Source organism: Periplaneta americana, chromosome 10, assembly GCF_040183065.1.
Source record: "Periplaneta americana isolate PAMFEO1 chromosome 10, P.americana_PAMFEO1_priV1, whole genome shotgun sequence".
Lineage (NCBI taxonomy): Eukaryota > Metazoa > Arthropoda > Insecta > Blattodea > Blattidae > Periplaneta > Periplaneta americana.
The window spans coordinates 14,482,512-14,502,898 of NC_091126.1; the positions used below are offsets into that span (position 1 = coordinate 14,482,512).

General features: G+C 36.0%; 1 protein-coding gene and 1 non-coding gene across 2 annotated transcripts in view; one reads left to right on the plus strand and one right to left on the minus strand.

Moving 5' to 3' along the window:
• Positions 1–20,387, minus strand: part of LOC138707451 (cell adhesion molecule Dscam2-like) — a 1,157,632-nt gene that overhangs the window by 747,788 nt on the left and 389,457 nt on the right. The window lies entirely within an intron of this gene.
• On the plus strand, positions 6,177–6,249 carry TRNAN-GUU (transfer RNA asparagine (anticodon GUU)). The gene has a single exon. It is a non-coding gene; the product is annotated as a tRNA-Asn (tRNA).

Here is a 20,387-nt window from a genome sequence, read left to right on the forward strand (position 1 = left end):
TCAGGTACAGTTTTTCGTCCCATATATTTAAGTCACTAAAATAACAGTAGTAATATGAACAAAGCCGAAATCATTATTTCCAACTAAATGTTATGTTTTATTTAACAACGCTCGCAACTGCAGATGTTATATGAGCGTCGATGTGTCAGAATTTTGTCCCGCAGGAGTTCTTTTACATACCAGTAAATCTACTGACATGAGCCTGTCGCATTTAAGCATACTTAAATGCCATTGACCTGGCCCGGGATCGAACCCACAACCTTAGGCATAGAAGGCCAGCGCTATACCAACTCGCCAACCAGGTCGAAATTTTCCAACTATATTTTATGCACTGAATTTTAAAACTTCAACTTACAGATCAGCTCTGACGTGCTGAGATTAGGGACCAGGGCACCTATTTCTGTAAGAGACAACATAATTTATCTGTGTAGCAAGCAAAAATATAGCTACTATATGCTGTGCTAACGAAATTTCGGTCTCGTAAAATATTTTCAATAAAATCTAGTGTAACCAAATATTGTAAGAAAAAAGGAACACATTAACTGCCTTCATAATTGCCACCTTCGTCCACTACAAATTCCTTCGTGACTTAGACAAGTGACAGGCCTATCACTCGCAAGAATCGTCCCAACTCCCGCCGAGTGGTAAATAGCTCCAACGCGGCTAGAAGGAATGGATAAAACGACAACATTTCTTAGTACAGTAAAAACTCGTTCATTCGACTCTGATAAGCCATACTTCGTTTAATCCGGACAGGTAAAAAATGAGTTTGGAAAAATTAAAGAATCTTGTTTTAAGACTTGCTTTTATAGATTAGAACTATGGAATTATAATAATTACAATGTTAAGTACACTTATAGTAGAGTAAGGGAGGGGATTGTCGGATAGGTCTGGTAATGTCGGATAATCTCGGATAACATATTTCTTTTCCATCGAATGGTGAAATCTGATGTGAAAATAATGCATTACGTTCTCTACAAGTAGACGAACAGCTGCATGAATAGCCATTACTGTTGAGTGCTTCACTGTGTGTGAATAGCGTGTTTTCAACGTTTCCGCAAAAAAAAAAAAAAAAAAAAAAAAACTTTTTGAGGGTAAGTAATGTGATTTATTCGTTACAAGTTATTCTTATATTTACACAACATGGTATGCACTGTTTGATATACCATAGATAAGGCTTCTTAATTCTCTAATTGCAGAAATGCTATCATGCAGCTGGCTTGTTTTACTGTACTGTTTGTGAAGAGTCGGCCAATGTCGGATACTAGCTGAGGGCAATGTCGGATACTAGCCGAGGGCAATGTCGGATACTAGCCGAGGGCATTGTCGGCTGTCTTTCAATGCTGCTCGCTACATAAAAGCTGCCTTAAACACATTTATATGTTTTCTATAACAAACCACTACATTTTTACTCATGGGTATTTTTAATTAATATAAGTAATTAATTTTCTAATTAATCGAATATTATGAAGTAACAAATTGTTTCTTCTTCTGATATTTTTAGATGCCTAAAGTAAAAGAAAAAAGAGGTTCAGTCTAAAGAAAATGGAAGTCTGAAGATATGGTAAATGCCATTGTCGCAGTGCGGGAGAAAAGAATGGGCTATCTTGATGCTTCCAAAAGGTTCAATGTACCTCGATCAACATTATTTGATTATGTATGGTCCAACTCTGAGCCCACCAAAGCCGTTAAATCGAAACTTGGACGAAAACCAATACTCCCAGCTTCACTTGAAGAGAAGCTAGTTGATTATGTGTTAATGATGGAGAGAAAATATTTTGGATGAACCAGAAATGATGTTAAAAGGCTTGCATATCAGTTGGCTAAACAGAACACTATTGTAATAGTTTCTGATATGCAATATATTATTTTAAATGCATTATCATACCTCTTACATAATAATGTCTAATGTATCCGACATTAGCTTCCCATTCTGTCAGTGATGATATTATTTGTTTTGTATTTGAAAGTTATATAGCAAATACATATTATGTAAATTACCTAATACTTATGTACAATCTGCAGGAACCCCAAGAGGTTATTATAATACTAAGTAATTCCAGTTCTAACTTTTTTTAATCACCTTTATTTTGAAACATCAAAATGGTATCCGACAATACCCTCCCTTACTCTATTAAAAATAAAGAAAATCCATCAAGTTTGCATTAAAGTAATTAAACTACAAAAATATAGTAATAATAATAAAAATAATAATAATAATAACAATAATAATAATAATGTTTTATTTTCGCTGGCAGAGTTAAGGCCATGAGGCCTTCTCTTCCACTCAACCAGCCTTAATCAATACAATACATAACATTTAAATTACGAATATATAAGTTTTAACGACTAGTAGACTACATATTTATTTAAATTTAGATAAACCTATAAGGTAAAGTAGTAAATTTATGAGCTAATTTAATTCAATCAATTATAATTAATTTGAGATTTGAGATAGCTAGTAAAATGATGAAAATTAATTTAATATAAGCTTACTAGAACTACGTTACAGGGAGAAAAAAAACATATATAAATCTAAAATATATTTCTTTAGTGACAATATTAATGCAATTGCCATTAGAGGTTTTGTAAATCTATTTAGAGAAATTAATGATAATAATAAGAATGGACAGATGTTAGTTTCATTATATGTAATAAATATTAATCAGAAATTAATTTGTTAAGTAAGAATTTATGTAATTTTGACCTAAATGAAGTTATTGTCCAACAACCCCTTATATCACTCGGTAGCGAGTTCCAATTTCTCATATGAACAAAGGTATAAAGTATAAGAGGCAAAAGAGTACATTTAGGCCTATGTCCTTTAAATACACCATAATAAACATGTTTCGTTGCTATAAACGGAATTTTAATCCACTTTCTACTATTCTTTTGGGTTATTCGTATTTCGGTTAATCCGGACTTTCGTTAAACCGGTCCACTTTTCCCCCAATTAGTCCGGATTAACGAGGTTTTACTATATATTCGAAAGCGAATTATCAACTACATTACGTACATTATAATGGCGGCAGGATAGCTCAGTTAGCAGAGTAACTGGCCATGGACTGGAAGGTCTTGGTTTCAACCCCAAATGTTGGTGAGAATTTTCTCGTTGCCGACACTTCCACAGAAACTTCGGAGAATGGTGCCGCCGACCACACCATCTCATTCTACCGCTGAGTCACTAAAGCCTGGAGCTCCACCTCCATGACCCGATACTCCATGATGGAGTGTGAAGAGGATAACTTTACCATTTTACGTATATTTACACTAATGTATGCATGTATTTATTCACACTGCAAATGGGTATATACCCCGTGGCAGTGGTAACTAATTACACTCTATAATGACAATTAATAATAAACACAACTAATAAAAAACAATAAATAATAATAATGATAATAATAATAGGGCCTAAGAATAATAACAATAACAATAATAATAATAATAACAATAATAATAATAATAATAATAATAATAATAATAATAAGGAGCATCCTAAATTAAATGAAGCATGGTCACTTAAAATAACATTTAAAGTAAATCTAATTTGTATCTTAACCCTAAGTTCGAACTAAGACCCACGAGTGTGACAGGTTCATACCTGCACAAGTACCTTTCGGCACTTCACTTATTTCGCTGTCAACTCACTCACTGCACTGATTCTACCTGATTTCACTAACACTTCTACACATTTCACAGTTCAAATACTTTGCACAGCCACTTCACTGACATCAACACACTTCACTTACACAATAGACTTCACTAAAACTACACACTCCACTGACACAACACACTTCCTCACTGATAGAACACTTCAAATAACAAGATATCAATTACACCCTTTAAGTAGTGTGTATAATATACTACCGTCTATTAGTAAAGTCCTTAAGGGGACACTCAACTTAAAAATTGGAGAAAAAGTGTCATAGAAATGAAAAATTAAATTTCTACACTAATTTACGTGACAGAATTAAATGAATATGCAGAATTCTTCCCCTATTCATTGAGAAGTCACAGTCAAATCCACAAAGCCAAAAAATAAAAATAATTATAAGTGATATTTCAATTAATGAGTGATTAAAAATTGAAATAGTTTTTATTTTGAAAAGTATTGGATCTAATGAGCTGAGATTTTGCATATTACTTTCCATGTGTATATTAAACTTTTTCTCCAAATTTGAAAAAGATTGGTCAAATAGGAAAAAAGTTCCAAAATATAGTTGAGTGTCCCCTTAAGCCTATTTTTAAATACATTTTTGGTTATTGGTAAAGTGTTTAGTAAGTCTGCAGGTAAAGCATTCCAGCCCCTGATAGTACGATTGAGAAAATAGCGCTAGACGTGTCAAATATAGGCCTACAGTAGAGTCGGCCGTGGACTTAACCCATCTTTGCTCTGTAAATAAGTTAGCTATCCGTCTACATTATACTAATAATTCTACGCAGCCTTCTAATACGTCAGGATATGATCTCGCGAGATAGCTCTTCTTCAAGCCACAAATCACGTCTGTAAGAAGTAATATAGTGGGACTTATTTTCTTTATTAATGCGAGCCACATCTTAACCCCCAACACAATTTAAACCACCTCAAGGAAACTGCATTCTCCTTCGTCATTAATTTTTCTTTCCAACAGTTTTTTATTCTTCTCCGCCTGCTCTAAATTAAATTCAAGACAATGCACCTGTTCGTATATCAGGTTGTGAGAAATATCTTGTCTCAGTCGACCACGAAGGTACTCCAGATTCTCTCAGCTTGTCCAATGAAATTACGGAGTGGGCCACAATTCTGTTCTTCACAACCTTGTTTAATTTTCGCATATTTAACTCGGTATTCTTTTGTACATCTGCAATAATCCAATTTAGTGGTAGGCTATAGAAGCGTGAACTAGTATACGGAAACGAGTTATGCAATTTTATTAACTATTCTTTCTCTTGCGCAGAACAAATACAATATTAATTCCATGAAAACTTTTCTACCTAAACAGTACAGTAAAAGCCCGATTTAGCGCGGACCGATGTAAAGCAGATTCGTATATAACGCAGTGGGGAAGTATGTACAGTAAAATGTCGTTCTAACGAACAATATAAAATGTAGAATGTTTTATTTTCTTTTGAGTGCCAAGCTCGCTGTCCAAAATATCCAAGGTCTAATCTCATAACCTCCACCGATCCCACGCATGTCCCCATAGACACTCACAAACCAATACCGCCACCTATACCCAAACCATCACAGTCCGTCTTCAAACCAACACTTCCCAAACCCGAATTGTCTTATGCGGATGCGGCTAAGACTATCACAACCAAGACAACCACTACAGACGATCCACAGACAGACAAAACAACCACGGAACAGCTGGTCGAGGGGGTTCTACGTTCTGCTATGCAGAAAATAGAATCCTACATTGACCGGCAACTAAACAGACTACAGGACGAAATAGTGACATTCACTATCTCCTTACTCACTACAGACACAAACCCCACGAAACGACACACGACACTTGCCACAGCCAACCAGGCAGCCAGACGGCTTCTACGGAAACGAGTAGCCCACCACTTTGTTGGTAACAGGTTACGAGTCTCCCTAGCGCCACTACAAAAACGTGACTAGGACAGAACTGACCAGAGCACTGGACTCTCCACCTCTCATTAACATCTGCGAGGCATGGTGCTAACTTCACTTCATTCATTTCAATCACTATTCAACTGTCAGCGTTTACATGTCTCATATTACCGTTTACAGGGGAAAATACACTACTGGTAGATGAGAGGGCAAACGGCTTTTAGCTGGGAACCTCGATCTAAAGTTAGTGAATTGCAAGTCGGGAATTTTCTTTTGAGATAATGACACATTCGTATGGCATTTTTAACACTGAAAATTTAGGACTTTATATCTCCCATTTATATAAAGGAAACCACACTCCTTAAAAGGAGGAACAAGAAGGATATTGAATAATTTCGAGGGAAAAATTGTTCCAGGGCCGGGTATCGAACCCTGGACCTTTAGTTTAACGTACCAACGCTCTACCAACTGAGCTACCCGGGAACTCTACCCGACACCGATCCAATTTTTCCCTCTGTATCCACAGACCTCAAAGTGGGCTGACAACCGTCAAGCAATCAACTTGGAGTGCACACTAACTCCGTGTGACTTAAATTGGATCGGTGTCGGGTAGAGTTCCCGGGTAGCTCAGTTGGTAGAGCGTTGGTACGTTAAACCAAAGGTCCCGGGTTCGATACCCGGCCCTGGAACAATTTTTCCCTCGAAATTATTCAAATCAACTTTACAGGGAGTTATACCTGAAATCTTGATTTGCAAGAAGGATATTCCTACCAGTCTTCTTAGCAATCAGACATTGCACCAACTCTGACCCTGATACAGAAACTCGCCGCAAGGTTTCGACGGATCAATGAACCGCATTAGAAATGTATAAGTATCACAGTATCAAGTATGTCATTTTAGGGGAATAGTAAATAAGGTGAATGCAAATTGGGAAAAATACATTTTGTAATTACATTACATATGTAAAAATAAATATGGGAAATGCCTGTTATTATTCGGTTGAGAAGCTTTTATCATCCAGTCTGCTGTCAAAAAATCTGAAAGTTAGAATTTATAAAACAGTTATATTAGCGGTTGTTCTTTATGGTTGTGAAACTTGGACTCTCACTTTGAGAGAGGAACATAGGTTAAGGGTGAATAATTTCAAGGGAAAAATTGTTCCGGGCCCGGGTATCGATCCCGGGACCTCTGGTTGAACGTACCAGCGCTCTGCCAACTGAGTTCCCGGGTAGCACAGTTGGCAGAGCGCTGGTACGTTCAACCAGAGGTCCCGGGATCGATACCCGGGCCCGGAACAATTTTTTCCTTGAAATTATTCAAATCTGCTTTACAGAGAGCTTTACCTGAAAGAATAGATTTGCATAGGTTAAGGGTGTTTGAGAATAAGGTACTTAGGAAAATATTTGGGGCTAAGAGGGATGAAGTTACAAGAGAATGGAGAAAGTTACACAACACAGAACTGCACGCATTGTATTCTTCACCTGACATAATTAGGAACATTAAATCCAGACGTTTGAGATGGGCAGGGCATGTAGCACGTATGGACGAATCCATAACTGCATATAGAGTGTTAGTTGGGAGGCCGGAGGTAAAAATACCTTTAGGGGGCCCCAGACGTAGATGGGAAGATAATATTAAAATAGACTTGAGGGAGGTGGATATGATGATAGAGAATGGATTAATCTTGCCCAGGATAGGGACCAATGGCGGGCTTATGTGAGGACGGCAATGAACCTCCGGGTTCCTTAAAAGCCAGCAAGTAAGTATTACGTTTGTAAAAATATCAGAATCGTGTAAATCAAAATCTCCTGAATTAATTAATAAAGCAAAATGCATATTGAATGAAAGATCATTATTATTTAGCCTAATGGGCGTAGTATATTCAAAATAATGCAATTAAATTCTATGTAATCCAGGTGCTCCTCTCTTTGCCACCGACGTAGTTTCGGGGTGATGAGCATAATTTATTATTCAACGTTCCTTCTGAGCATGGATTCGAACCCGACTTGAGCCGATTACCTGGTTGGGTTTATTCCGAGCTTCTCCCTTACTGTAAGGCGAATGTCAGCTAATCCCATGACAAATCCTCGGATCTATTGGCCAAAGACCATTTCCATCCAATCGATGATAAAGGCAGTGTTGATTCGGTGACATTATAATCGACTATAAATGCCCATCTTCACAACTCTTTCGTTTCTATACTTGGTTCCATAATGTCTGCCGGCAGAGGAGGAGAGGAGTACAAATTGCTATTCGACCAATGGCAGGGGTCCCATGTCATGCTTATCTTGAAGTTGGGCGCAGGTAGAAGCTTCAGACCGCCCAACGCCATTGGCTGGATAGCAAGTATACTTCTCTTCTCCTCTTCCGGCAATGTTTATATATCTCTTGTCAGAGATTATGAACGAAGTATAATTCCTATTCGTTTCAATTTAAAATGTGTTCAAATTTTTCGTGGGTCATTATATTTAATGTTGTATGCCGTGTTCGGTCTGGGATCCCTGCTTTAATTTTGAAAATCGTTTTACACCCGCCCGGAGGGAAGGAGAGCTTCGTGTATCAGAAATACAGAATACTCGTGAAGTTAATTACAGTGCCTGATGACAGTATAAATTCGTCTTTGAAGCATACGTCGAGAGTTGAACATATATTTTAATGGTATGAATGTGATTTTACCGTTAGTTACGGAAATCCCAAACAGCGTGTTCTAAAAGGAAAGGAAATATGAATCCATTAAGAGATTTTAGTGGCTTATTTTCATCACATTCAACGTTGCCTCTCCAAGTTTTGGTACAGAGCAGAAGGCTTCTCAAAGCAAAGGATATTCTCTAAATGACTATTTCGTTCCTACGAGAAAATCAAGCTGTAAAGATGAAATGTTCGCTACATGATTTTAAAATTACACGTGAAACGTTTTCCAATTCTTAATGTTGGGAAGAAAGATGATTTAACCTAGCCTATGGTTTAGTGGTTAGCCTCTCTTGCCTTCCACAGTGGCGAGTAATGAATTTGTGGTGTAAAAGGCTGGCGCGAAGATTTTTTCTTGGGGTTTTCCCGTTTCCCCTCACCATTATCACCATTCCACAAGTACTCCACAATCATCATCACTTTGTGAAATCCTGAGCCAGCCGTTCAGAACAAATGAAAAATAGCTGAAAGTTCAACACATTCATGTTTAATAAGAAATGTTAGATAGATTATAATTGAAGAGTCCACTGCAAGAATGATGGATGTCATTTGGAATACATTTTTCAGGAGAAGCAATTGAAAGTTTGAAATGCTTAGCGCTCAAAGCTTAACTGTGATTTTCCGATCATTACTGCACAACGATTATCAGTGTTAATGCCTTATAACTCTCTGTGTACATTAAATGTCTTAAGCTATGAATTGACAGTCTTGGTTCATTTTCGACAAGAAAGTGACATCCATCATTCTTGCAGTGGACTCTTCATTTGAAAACAGACTTTGCTTTCTGTAACTCAGCCGAGAAGTCAGCATTAGTAAAAATTTTCCCTAGAGAAGATAACAAGCATTATACAAACGCACTTAGGCGTTTCAGGCATTACACTAGGCAAAAACATCGTTCCAGGCTGTAAAATGAGGAACATTTCCGTACCAGGCAGTATAATGCCTAATAATTCCGTACCAGAAAATATAATGATCAACATTTCCGCTGGTTGGAATTTTTCCGAGGTTTTCCAACTGTAAGTCGAATGCCAGGTAATCTACGGCGAATCCTCGGGCTCATCTCGCCAAATACCATATCCCTATCACGAATCCCATCGACGCTAAATAACCTAGTAGTTGAGACTGCGCCGTTAAATAACGAACTAAAAAACACTTCCGTCCCAAGAATTATAATGTCCAAAACTGTCGTTCAAGCCAGTATAGAGTTAACATTACCGTTCCAGGTATTATACTAGCCAACACCGCCGTCCCAGTCTGCATAACCTCGAACACTTCTATTCCAAACAGTATAATGTCTAACACTACTGTTCCAGGTATTATACTAACCAACACCGCCGTGCCAGTCTGCATAACCTCGAACACTTCTATTCCAAGCAGTATAATGTCTAAAACTACCGTTCCAGGTAGTATACTAGCCAACACCGCCGTGCCAGTCTGCATAACCTCGAACACTTCTATTCCAAGCAGTATAATGTCTAACATTACAGTTCCAGGTATTATACTAGCCAACACCGCCGTGCCAGTCTGCATAATGTCGAACACTTCTTTTCCAAGCAGTATAATGTCTAACATTACCGGTCCAGGTATTATACCAGCCAACACCGCCGTGCCAGTCTGCATAACCTCGAACACTTCCATTCCAAGCAGTATAATGTCTAACATTACCGTTCCAGGTATTAAGGCTGGTTCATAATAAACCAGAAACGAGAATCGGAACGAAAACGGTAAAATTGTTAAAATGTGTACATTTAAATGTGAGCGTTCACAATTAACGAAAAGCTTGCCGGAGCCCGGGATCGGGAACGAATAGTTGGCCAAGTTTCAACTTTGGCGTTCACGTTTCCGATCACAGCCCACTAGATTCATTCTATTGCCATCTAAAAGCTATTTTGTCGTCGTATATTTTGTAGCAAGAAGACCGTGACATACAGTAACCTATGCATTATTTTGTTCTGTGCTGTGCATCATGGAGCAAGTTTTAATTGATGAGATTTTAATTTTGAGTGTTGAGGAAAATCCTCATGTTTACGATAAGCGGCGCGCCTCGTGTAAAGATGAGAAAATGGAGAATATGTGGCTTTCAATAGCTGCATCTTTGAACATAAGTGAATCATATTTTATTGCTATATTGTTTGTGTTACACACTACATATTCATGCTTCAATTCAATAACTACTGTTGTGTTCATTTTTGTTCTATTAGAAATGTTTCTTCTCTAATTATTTTACGTTATGGTAAACTTAAAATAGGTTGTGATAATAAAGATGCATGGGCATATATTATTTATAGCACCGTACCTAATGAAATTTTTCAGTTGAAATTTCGAAGTTGGTTAACTTGTGTTTATGTTGGCTGCCTTGTACTCATGAGAGAACGCCATTGGTCAATTATACACAAATAACATCAGAATGCGTAATATCGACTTTACATATCGTTATTGACATACATATCGATATGCATAGTCGTCTACGTTCTCGGTTTATTGTGAATCAACAATTTTCATATTCACGTCCTCTGCGTCTTGTTTTCATTCTGGTTCTCGTTCCCGGTTTATTGTGAACCAGCCTTTATACTAGCCAACACCGCCGTGCCAGTCTGTATAATGTCGAACACTTCTATTCCAAGCAGTGTAATGTCTAACATTACCGTTCCAGGTATTATACTAGCCTATAGGCCTAATGTCGAACATCGACAGAATGTGAACATTGCCGTTCTGTCCTCCAAGTTGATATCATTCATTTCTAACCGAGATTCGAATCCAGAATTGATATTCACACTGAACTTTACTTTTCGCAGTTGTGTGTAGGCTACCACATCCTGATAAATAATTAGTTAACTAGATTCTGTGAGCAATGAAGACATGTTTTCTGACTATTAACATGTTTAGGAAACGTCCTTTGGCTAATTCCAGTGGCATTATGTTCGAGATATGAATTATTTTTATCTACCCGCTTTTTATAATAATCCCACCAAAAGTTTCCCGTAACAAATCCACTAATTCACGCTTTTCAGATCTGTGAAAAAGGGAAGTCTTTTATTAAGCTTTCTAGCTTATTAGCAAACTAAAATGCTATATAATCAACTGCTTTGTAGTTTATTTCAGTTTTAAATTCATGTACCATAACTTTGGTATATTATATTTTAACGCTGCCATTCAAAAAGGGGCGAGTTGTTGCTTCGCAATATCCCATTTCTCAATCACTTCTAAAGGAAGCATGGCAACCGCTCCTTCACTGCTACCAACTAATTAAATACTAAAAGCAGTTAATGTTCGTTTAATTTGACAATATAACGCCATTTATTCACATTTGAAGAACTGTAGACTAACATTTTAGATCTCATAATATAAAAGAGTGGAATTAAAGCACTAAATAAATCGAGAGGAAATAACTAATTTTATGGCAATATAAACTTCAGTAGTAGGCCTATCGTATTACTTTGCGTTATCTACTCCATATTTCAATTCATTTCTGTTGCAGGAAAACACCTCATTTTCAGTAACATTAGAACAAACCGTTCAGACAACAGACACGACAATAAATGAAATGAGAGTATTTCTGGATATAACTTACCTTCAAGGCTGAAGTTAACTCTGTACACATCATGAAGACATTAAACACGTTCAAGTTGAATATTTCTTACCATTGGATCATAGAGTAGTAGACACAAAAATTTAAAATTGAATAATACCTTGAAACCAACAGCATTTCTAAATATTGCATGCCCACGAAGGAGATCGGAGAATTCATTGTAAGATTAATTGATCAATAGACGTAGGCCTACAATATCAAACTATAAAACTGGCAAAATGTGAGAAAAATCTGTAACTATGATGGTAAGAATTACGGGGTGAAAACTATATGCAAATGCATATTTGTATTCAAGGAGCATACCTTAACACAATTTTTTAATTACATGTTTTATGCGTTAAAACTATTGTCTTATGAATTTTAGTGCATATATGTTCTTACCAAGAATGCTGCTTTCTAAGTTTTCTTCATATTTTTAAATCTTTTGTGCTCAATGTGGGTATGAACTATGACTACTTATAGTATTAAAGTGAGTATGAAATCTGGCATTGGTGAAAAAAAAAATTGTTTTCATCGCACATAAATATTTGGAATTTTCTCTTTATAGTATCTATCAGAGGTCTGCATCGGACGTTTTCGCTCGAGCGCCAAGTAGTTCATAGCATAATCCGATAGGTAGCGCAATGCATGATGGGTAAAATTGTCACGAGCGATAAATCCTCGAACGGTATAAGCCGAGCGTTAGACATTCGTTATTGTTACAGTGATGAACTGTGTAGTAACATCATAGATGTTTATCATTTCAAAGCTTCGCAGTATTTAACTAACCTCTCCATAGTACAACTACAAAACTTGCTTTAAAATGTAATATAAATGTTGTAGGTAAATGTTTTTTTTCCCCCACACAGGAGTGATTTTGTTTTTGCCACATCTGATAGATGTTATTGGATGTAAATGTAATTATTATAAACGGAGAACACAATCACGATAATGCAAGAACTGTATCAAGTTTTCTAGTAATAATAATAATAATAATAATAATAATAATAATAATAATAATAATAATAATAATAATAATAATAATAATCTCTAATAATTAGTGTATAAATTTTTGCGTCTGTAACAGTTGTGCAGCATGATTATTCGTTTTATTATATTTTCTGTGATGTTATCTCTGTACTAATATTGTTATTAATTTACTGCTATATAATAATATTTTTAAAAGGTTTCTACATTGTCGCAGGATATAGGTGGAACACTATGTATGGACCTATCATATTATATATGTGGTATATCAAATTTTGAATAATTATTAATTAGCAATAATAACTGTATATCGAAGTTTTTCATACTATTTTATTTATAACTTCATGTGCCTGTTTTGGTATGTTCCATTGACTGTTCCATTAAACGTTTGTCATAAACGCAAAAAATAAAGCCTTATTTTTACCGTGTGAGCAAAACATATGTGTATCTTATCTGTCGCCTTCCATACAAGGTAAGACATGTCGGTGAGATGATCTTGTACTGTGCTTCTATTTATTACGAGCATATCACGACCGATTACATCTCACTCGAGGGTGCGACACTCGACCGAGTTCAAGCGAGCGATTTAACTCCAATGCAGCACTCTGGTATCTATGTTTCATTACTCTTTGTTGACTGTTTTTAATAATTTTTAATTATTTTACTGCACGAGCCATTCTTTTTTTGCTTTCGTGAGCACTTGTTCAGTTAATATATAGCAACCCAAGAAATATTATTTCTAGAAAGCTATAGATTATGTTGAATTACAGTGAAAACTATTATGCTTATGCTGTCAGTACTTGTTCCTTTAACGTCGCTTCTTGTTTGGCCTTGGAGGCTTTAACAGTTCATAGAAGTTTCCATGGTTCTAAAACATTATTTGCGTGTGATTAAAAAAAAAACATTTTCTTGCACGAGTTATGGAAATGGACATATGCCCATTTGCTTCTCTGGTACGGAATTACAATGACCACATTAAAGCTATGACTAAACCATACATCAAATCAAATTACGCAGAACATATTGCTAACAACAATCACGACGACAATAACATAGAAACAGATATGAAATTATTACACATCACATCAAAAATTCCACAGTTAAACATATTAGAACAATACGAAATATACAAGCACACAATAACATACCACAACATATACTTAATACACAATTACAATTCAATACACATACATTATTCGACACACAAACAATCTTCCCCCACCATAACAACAACACCCCTCACCTCCACCAATGACGAAAGCAAACGCCGGAAATCAAGACAAGCTGGAGTAGCAGTATTTCGAAGGACACTGAACATGACAACGCAACCGGTGTTGAAACGAGACCCGTCTGTCATAAAGGTACAGTGCCAAAATAAGTTTATGCTCGACCACACCGAAATGTAGTAATTATACACCTGGCAGTAGCCCTTTAATGCACCTCATTAAAGTACACCTATTCATTAAAGTTCAGGTGTTCAGCCAATGACAAGTCACCTTTGTACCGTTATAAAAGCGCAAGTATCGATTATTCTCGGATATGCAATCGAAAGAGAATTAGCGAAAAGTCACGGAGGCTGGAAATCCAATACTGTCGCAGAAGGGTATGTTCTGTTACTATAATAATTAGCGTTAATTGTAAATAATATTCAAATAAATTCCATTTGTCATCTCGTTTTTCAATTCTAAATCAATTTCCAGGTTATATCAGACTAATGTTCATCTTATACTCTATCAAGGTCAATGACATTCGGCCTCGGAAAAAATCAATACTTTCGGGTCTGCGCACATCTCACAATTCAGGTCAGTTCGCACATAACCATAACATGACCTAATTTTGAATAATTTCAAGTTAGAAATATGGTCGAGCATAAAAAGTCGTATGAAACTTGCCTATAATGGTAATTAAGACGCTCGTATGAAAATTATGAAACTCGCTTGCGCTCGTTTCATAAACAAACATACTTGCTTCTTAATTACTACCATTACAGGCTCTTTGCATAATGTACTATTATGAAACAATAGTTATTAAACCAAATTGCTAATACGACAAATAAAGCAATCGTGAATATTAAAAATAACATCTTTAATATTGGGCTAGGGTGGTTATGGAATAGTTTAGCTACAAGAAATATGTCAGCAAGCCTAAATCTAATTAAATCAAGATGTAAAAATATAACTAGGCAAAATGATTTTATTAGTATCAATGAAATGCGATCCCTAATATTTTTAATGAATATAAAAAAATATGAGGAAGGAGTACATATATAGAAAATATGAATATGAAAGAAAGATTTGGACTAGCCTGATTCAGACTGGGGATTTGGAAATTAAGAAGTAATAGAGGCAATATACCTCAAGGCACATGCCCATTATGTGGACAGAAAGAAGATGACATTCACATCGTTCTTGAATGTCAAAATACAAAAGATATACGGATAAAATTTATAAATGAAAAGTTCCTACAAAAAAATAAAGGAATAGCTATAAAAAACTGATGAATAATAATAACACAAAATTGCAAAAGCAATTAGGTTTATATCTACTTTGACTAAAAAATTAGAATGGAAAGAATAAATGAAATAGAATTGAATGAAAAAAAGAAAATAAATATATAAATAAATAAAGAAATAGGAAGGTGAACAAAGACTGATTGTAACTACATACTAGAATGAGTTGAGTCTTGCACAAAACTAAAAGCAAGTGAAAGATAAAATAAAAAAAAATTGTTTATTAAATATGTAAATTGTAGAAATTGTATTTAAATAATATTATATCTTTGTGTAAAAAATTATTATAAAGTATGTAATGTAAGGGTTCAATTGATTACTTGTATGTACTTTGTCTGTGATGTATAATATAATAAAAATATCATATCATAAAGGTACAGTGACTTTTTAAAAAATGTAACACTTTCAACGTTTTTAACTGTAGAAAGTTTTAAAGTCAAAATTCATTATAAGGAGGTGTACAGGTCGTGAAAAAAAATGAAAATAGAAAAGCAGAAGCTTTTACAGCCATTCCGCATTGCGAAAAATCACTACCACTAGCAATAATATATTAAGCCCAAGCAGGATTCCAACTCAAGTCCCACTGCAATCTGAACCACGAGTCCATCATCGTCCTTCAAACCATGTCAGTTGTCACCCCTAATACTGTAGTCAGGGCCTCTCATGCGAATATTTTAACCATTTACAAATTTCATCGTAGATATGAAAAGGAATACTAATACACTACTGTTTCGTCTGTAAATCTGTAAGTCAATAAATGCATCTCTCTCATTACGTTCTATGATTAGAGCGACAATACTTTCAAAGTGCAAACTCGCGACTGTGCTTACATTTCATTTTATAAACTCCCTGCAGTTCTTTGCGAATTAAGATTACTTAATTACGGTACCTAATGAGCCTTTCTTCTATTTCTCTGTGGGAGCTAATGCAAGTCCTTGGGAAGTCAACGAAATGGAACTAACGAACGTTGAACATTTTGTACATGCAAATAAATTCAAAGTTTGAGTGCGCATAAACTTAACTTGACGGGATATTGAACACAAGAACGTCAACTTCTAGATACTGCGATTAGTTCAAACCACAGTTTTAAATTCCTTGTTTATAAAGGGTGATTCACAAAGGCAGACGTCTCCAAAACCGTACTCGCGAGTAAGCCCCTGAACGGAACCGAAGCCAGTACGTAATGAGCGCGCTCCGCCTCACCCATCCCCACCTGTACTGTACTCAATGTTTATGCGCAAACTAAGAGCAGTGGCGGACTGTCATTATAACTGTATTGGACGGCGTTTTCCACCGTTTCAATGTCTTCTAATCATGGACGTAGTACATTCAAGGATGAAAAGGAAGAGAAATTTTTTGTGTTAGTGGAGAGAATGTGAAATGCTTAATTTGTTCGAAAATTCTTAAGGGTGTGTTAAAATTCAACATGCGACGACACTACTCGACTCTTCACAAAGAAAATCATATAATTACAGGCATGCTGAACTGTGAAAATAATTTATTTTGGGGCTATCTGTATAACTGTTGGTTATACATAATAATCAGTATATTACACCACGTTTACACTCAGTTCCGCATAACATACTTATAGTTTTTTTTGTTTAATTTTACGTGAAATGCTTAGGCCTACAAATATTTTGATAAATATAAAACAAGAAGATTCAAACACAAATCATACACGTGTTCTCATTCTTAAACAAAAAAAAAAGCTTCTTGCTAGCTATGTTCTAGCTTGGAATATTGGAAAATCAATCAAGCCCTTTACAGAAGCATCATTTGTAAAATCGTGCACACAGAACGCTACTAAAATACTGTGTCCAGAACAAAGTCAAAGTTTAACAAAATTAAATTCTTTCTAATTACAGTTCAGAGAAGGAATTTCAAGATTGCAAATGTAATTAAATCTGAAGTCGAAACCACAATTAACCAGTTTGTAGCTGACTCACATGCATTGGACGAAAGCACAGATAGAAATGACGAAGCTCACCTAGCCATTTTCATCCGAGGAGTTAATGAAATTTTACTGTGTCTGAATGTCTTTTAGATGTAATTACAAAATATAACTGGAGAAGATCTTTTCCAGACACTGAAAGGCACCATAGAACAGAAGAGGTTGAATTTGCAATGGCTTGTGTCTATAGCAACATACGGGGCTCCAGCTTCATAGCATGTCAAAATAATATACAAACGTATGATATTTCTTATTCTTTCGATGTTATTATTTGTAAACATAAGCAGACCGTTGCCGCGATCCCCCACTGACCGCTCCCATCTGTTAGGTACGAGTCTCTTCTCCTTCTCTAGTCTTACAGCACACTGTGTTCGGCGGGCAGCATCGAGAGCACGAATGACGATATGCTTTTTAGAGACCTCTGCACAAAGGAAATCCGCAAGATGTTTTTCTAATTCGCTTTTAGCACACGCTCAAAATGCCTGTTACAATGTTGACAGTCAAGGAACTGTGTTTACTTGGACCGGAAGAGAGATCACTATGAATGTCGGCCAGAGGTATGGGCTACAGATTTTAGTGAAATCCCGAATAAAACTGGAAAGTAAATACTGAACCAAACACGTCTCAAATTGGACCCGGTTCCTACATTCCTACAGCAACCATCGCTGTGGTATACAACACCGTACGAAGGATGAAAAGTAAAAGAGCTCCACGAGAAAATACCCTTAATTTAGAAGGTCTGTTTATTTCCCGGTCTGTGTTATTCTTGAAGGCGACCACTTGTACCAAATATACATATTCGGACACGTATTGTGTATTGCAGAGATGGCAAAACTGTGACGTAGTAAGAATACTACCTGCAGAACACCGAAGTTGGGAGGGGGTAGAGATGCGCGCTCCGCTTCAGAGAGAACGAGTGCAGTGGCGGATTGTGAGCATGCTTCAACAGTTTGCACGTTCATAACGAAAGGTACACACAGAAAATAAGAACATTAGAGGGTGTAGTATCTTTTCACAACTTTTTTTTTTCCCCCCATGTTTTGCTGCATTCATACGTCTACTTGTTGATACCTTGAAACAAAAGCGAGGCTTATGCTAACAGACTTTCAAAATTAGGCATTGTATCGTAATCAACCACTGTAATCTGTGCACGAAGACTGCTATCAATTAAGTGTGTTCTTTCAATACATTTTTAAGTGTTAAATTAGGAAAAAATCTGCTCGCAGACATATGTAGATCCAAACATAGATCCGATTCCGGCAGTAAACAATCTAAAACGTGGATATTTAGCAGGATCAATATTTTTTTTAATATCTAAACCAGAAAGATTATTATTACTGCTCTTTACAATAGTATCACTTTGCAGGCCCGCAAGAATTATTTATTTATTTATTTCTTCTGGTGTAGTTAGGTCCATTAGGCCTTCTCTTCCACAATACCAGGAATAAAAATACAATAATAGAAATAAACAGAAAAAAATACACTATATACAAAGTAAAGCTACACAAATTGCATTGGAAATCAGGTCTTACTTTTGCTATTGCCGTCGTAAGAAATAATCTCTATTTAGAGGTAGCCTAAGACGATCCATTTCTGATGCTATAGCGTACAGTACTTGCTTTGCGTCAAGTAAAGAGAGGGGGTACGTGACGTCGTGGAGATTTCAGGGGCACGTAAACGTGACTACATATTTTGCCACCGTTGGTGTATTGTATCTCTATTTTTTGTAATCATACTGGAATTTCTAGCGAATAGTATACTATCATCTACGAAGAGCGGGTTATTTAGTAAGGTCGAACTCTTCAGTTTGAAACGATGTTAATAAAGTTCTGCGACTACCAATATTCAGGCACGTTTCCAAATTGTCTCCACCGATAACCAGCTACATCCGTTATACTAGGCCTACATAACCAGCAAATGAAGTTGTTTTGATATTTATGCATTCATTATTGGAAGTCCGTTATTGCCGTTTTGAGTGATAATCAATGTTGGCGTCATGTGGTAGGCTTCATTAGCGAGGCATGCTGCGCTACCCATCTCGACACCTGAGAAAGCTGTTGATTGCTTGCCGCGAGATAAACCGCGTCCTGGAGTGGCCGCTACACTTCCTGGACAACGCGCTAACAGGCCGCATCAAAACCGTCCGGTTATGGACCATAAATCCACGCTTAATTACCACACACCTCCTCGAATGAAGTTTACAGTTTGTATAAACACGCTCCGAACTTCAGATCCTCAATTCGATCCGTAAAAAAACATATCCTTGCACTATTTAATGACTCATAAATACGTATATACCAATATTTAAACATACATACATAAATAGGTGGACAGTTTTATTTAGCCACCTTTCTTAGAAGGAGTAATTTGCCTTCAAGCGATGTAACTGTCTGATTCGAATTCTTATAACTTACTGTGCACAAGCCTATAATATCTATTACGCACAGAACTTTTTATTGGTTTATTTTACGACGCTTTATCAACTAAGATTGTCTAACGTCTGAGTGAGATGAAGGTGACAGTGCCAGCGAAATGAGTCCAGGATCCAGCGCCGAATGGTATCCAGCATTTTCTGTTAACGAGTTGAGGGAAACCCTCGGAAAAACCTCAACCAGGTAATTTGTGTCAACATTATCTGAACCCGGGCCCGTTCGTTTCACGATCGGACGTGCTAATCTTTACTCCACAATGGTGTGATTGTTTCTATTTTGAATATAACTGAACAGTCACAGCGCTACAAACACGTTTCTAATTTTCTATTTATTAGCTGTATGATTTTAATTTTCATAGAAGATAATCTGGTGTTGTAGACGAGAAGGCCTGATGGACTTAACTACACATGAATGAATGAATGAATGAATGAATGAATGAATGAATGAATGAATGAATGAATAAATAAATAAATTAAATAAATAAAATAAAATTAATTAATTAATTAAATTAAATTAATTAATTAATTAAATAAAATAAAATAAATAAAGTAAATATAAATAAATTAAATAAATAAATAAATAAGTAAATAAGTAAGTAAATAAGTAAGTAAGTAAATAAGTAAGTAAGTAAATAAGTAAGTAAATAAATAAATACATAAATAAATAAATACATACATAAATACATAAATAAA